General features: G+C 52.0%; 1 long non-coding RNA gene across 1 annotated transcript; it reads right to left on the bottom strand.

The window, feature by feature from the left end:
• Positions 1-2,383: 2,383 nt before the first annotated feature.
• On the bottom strand, positions 2,384-3,187 carry LOC120676262. Its single transcript, XR_005675745.1, has 2 exons — positions 2,796-3,187; positions 2,384-2,631 (listed from the first exon to the last, which is right to left on the bottom strand). It is a non-coding gene; the product is annotated as an uncharacterized LOC120676262 (long non-coding RNA).
• Between the last annotated feature and the right edge of the window lie 296 nt (positions 3,188-3,483).

Below are 3,483 nucleotides of genomic sequence, written 5' to 3'. Positions count from 1 at the left end.
TTGGAGCCCCCCTACAATTTCTAGCCATGAATGAAGAGGAAGAAGAAGAAAAGGTGAAAAAAGAAGAAGGAAAACAGAGGAAGAAGGAAGAAGATGGGAAACTCAGCCCCTACTTCAATTCTAGATTTGCCCCTGTGCGCAGGTGTGAGGCGCGCGCCCCCACCACGCACGTGTGGCCAGTTAACCTTTGCGGGCTGTGTGAGACCCGCGCCGGTGGGCAGTAGGCTGCAGTGACAGCGAGGCGTGCAGGCGCGCAGATGCCCCGGGCGGTGGGTCTAAAGGAGCTCGAGCTCCTTCTACCGCTGAAAATTTCATGAAACTCCTTCTAAATTCTTCTACAAATTTGAAGAAAAAAAATGAGGGAAGAAAAGATTGGAGAAGGAAGAAGAGGAGAGCCTCTCTTAAATTCAAGACAAAATTTGCTGCCAGACACCGTTAAATAGTGCTCTTTGCTCATGACCACTAAAAAAGTTTGTCTTTGCTCGAAGACACTAAAAAACTATGTACATTTGCCGAGGGACATTGTACCCACTATTTTATTCTATTTAATTACAAAGTGATGTTGAAAGACAAATTTACCCCTAGTGCTTATCCTCTCCTGCAGCACTGTTTTTTCTCGCGCCTCTCAAACTAGCTGCAGTGCGCCGTGCGTCTTGGCCGGAGCTCCCTGCGCAAGGGAAGGCAGACGGGGACAGGCCGGCGGCCTGCTCTCCCAGCACAGCACGCAAGGGAGGGGTGGACGCGGACGGGCCAGTCGCCCGCGCTCCCAGCGCGGCAGGCGAGGAAGGTGCGCACGGGCCGGCCGCCCGGCGGCGCTCCCAGCGAGGGTGGGGCGGACGGGCCGGCGGCGCTCCCAACGCGGCGCGGGCTAGTGGCGCTGAGCGCCACTTGCGAGGGAGGGGCGGACGGGCCGGCAGTGCTCCAGCGCGGTGCGAGGTAGGAGACAGGCAAGGACAAGGAGGGAAATTCCTGTAGCTTTCTATTAAAATCTAATATTATAACGGTTTCAGTGTTCTCTAGCAAATTACCACTCTTGAGCAATGTCTTCCAACAAAGACATTATTTTTTAGTGGTTTGTGGCAAAAACCAACTTTGAACGGTGTCCGCTGGCCAATTTTGCCTAAATTCAATCTTGCCTCCGCCACTGTGCCCCGCCAAGGCGCCACCGCGGCCAGGGGAGCACGACAACCCACAAGCTGTGTTGTGGCGTGCGCTGATGCCGTGCCGGCCCGCCCGCCCGACTTACCATGCCTGCTCGCGGAATAGCGAAGCGTGGTCAGCAGGGCAGGACATATCACATATTTCCTCCGTTGCCTTTGTTTCCACGCCATATTGTCAATGACCGACGCGGTGTGTTGCACTGGTACTTACCACACGCCAGTCAGAGTTCATCTCTTTCTACGCTGCCCGATTCGAAAATTCCGAGACTGAAATGAGACCCCGAGCCCACACCGCTGCGGCGCCAACTGCCGATCGAGCTCGAAATTGTCCAGCACGTACAGTCACCTGATCCTGACGAGCCTGTCTCTGTGCGTCTGCTGCAAACACTCCACGTAAGCGTAGATCGTGGCCTGATAACCGTGATTTGGAAGTGAACGGCGAAGCAACTGTGGGCATGGTTGGCGCCTAGCTTGTTATGAACAATCCTTTGCACATGGAGCGTTTTTCGGACTTGACTGCAGCATGGCAGCACTAGAGATGTTGGAGACAGGCAACAGCTACCGTCTGTCGTGGTTCGTGACCGAGGCGGTGGATAGAGCCAGCGGCGGCAGAGACGAGGAATCTTTTTTCTTCTCTCGATGAAACAGTTTATTTTTATTTTTTAAAAAAGAAAAATCAACCAACAAGATTATTGCCTGCAGATTTCATCTAGAAACTTGAGCTGCGCATATAGGTCAAAGAAGGTTAGAATTGTCTTGCTCCTACGGCCTATCGGAAGAAAATAATTTTCCTTACAGCATGTATATCTATCCTTGCATCGTTGGCGGCATCTCCATCTCAAATTATAGGTTGTTTTAGTATGTGTGCTTACCTCACAGCTCGACTCCATGCACTCACAAGACAAATGCGCATTCTTCAATTTGCTCTAGAGTCACCACTGCTTGAGTCGCCGCAGATTTGAAAACAAGAGCTAGCGAAAGGGAGATTGAAGAAATACGTGAAGAAATTAGGGGTGAACGGGAGACGAAGACAGAATAAAAAAGGTAGGCACCACCACCCCGGTCTCCGGCCATCCATGCGGCTGTGCGTATAGACGGATGGATAAAAATACGGCCGGCTAAAGTAGTAACTACCTTAAATATATTCTTTCATGCACAGTACGTGAAGCCTTAAAACTAACACATCCTTACCTTTTTAAAATGAGAGAGAAGCTAGAAGTGCATTTGTTTAGAAATTTAGATATTGGTGCACTATGGCACTTCGATATATAGTGCAGTACTATTAGCTAATCAACTTGTGCATTGCCGTCAAAACGGCCTGGTAAGATCTTTTCAGGGATCCAGCAACCGTGGAAGCCGTAGGGCAGGCCATAGGGGAACCTCACACGAGCAATCTCTTGGAACGTCGCCGCGTCCAGCACTAGCGCATAGCCATCTCCACCTAGGGCGCTTACAATAGATATCACCACTCCTACGGAAGTTCAAAAATCAGAGGCAAAATCGACTCGAGACGAGTCCAAATGGTGTATTAAAAAAAGGTCCAACAAACGGGTTTAAATTCAAGCTGCACGAACTAATCATCATCTTATAATTTTTTTTAAAAAAATTATAATTTGGAACGGAGAAAGTACTAACCATAGTCTTCGCCTGTCGCTCCGGGCCTGGCCACGAAGAAGGGCTCCAACGGCATGACGCCCACCGCGTGCCAGTTCTTAGTCGTCTTCTCGGCCAGGTCGATCTTGGTGAGGGTGTTGGAGAAGTTGGACAGGCTGCCGTCCAACGGTATCCTGAACCGACCCACCTTGTCGGCGGCAAGCGGCACGTCGTCGTCATGAAACTGTTACTCTTGAGAATTTGATGTTCGTGAAGTACTGTCGGGTATCATAATTAGGGGCACCCTAATCAGGGGACTAAAATCACCCTAAAAACGCAAACACGTGTTAGGCAACCGGGCCCACAAAGGCCTACAGCCTCCTTCCAATCTGGAAGAAAGGAAAGGACTCAAAGAAGCCCAATACGCGGCCCACATACACCGTACGGCCCATTCGCACCCCCCTCGAACCCACGGGGCAATCTCCGCCTCGCTCGAGGACTCCCCGTCGAGGCCCTCGACCACACCCTGCGTCTCCGCCTCGCTCGAGGGTAGCGAGCCTACCCTTGGGGGAGCGGAGAGTCTCCGCCTCGCTCGAGGGTAGCGAGCCTACCCTCGAGAGAGCAGATCGACTCCGCCTCGCTCGAGGCCACCCTTCGAAAGGAAGGACAAACGGCCCTTCCGCTCACCCGCCCGCCGTACGGAGGCATTAAATGCCAACCACTCCTCCAC

Source organism: Panicum virgatum, chromosome 5N (assembly GCF_016808335.1).
Source record: "Panicum virgatum strain AP13 chromosome 5N, P.virgatum_v5, whole genome shotgun sequence".
NCBI classification, from domain to species: Eukaryota; Viridiplantae; Streptophyta; class Magnoliopsida; order Poales; family Poaceae; genus Panicum; species Panicum virgatum.
The sequence above is the reverse complement of the archived record's forward strand: the minus strand, read 5'-3'. Positions and strand labels throughout refer to the sequence as shown.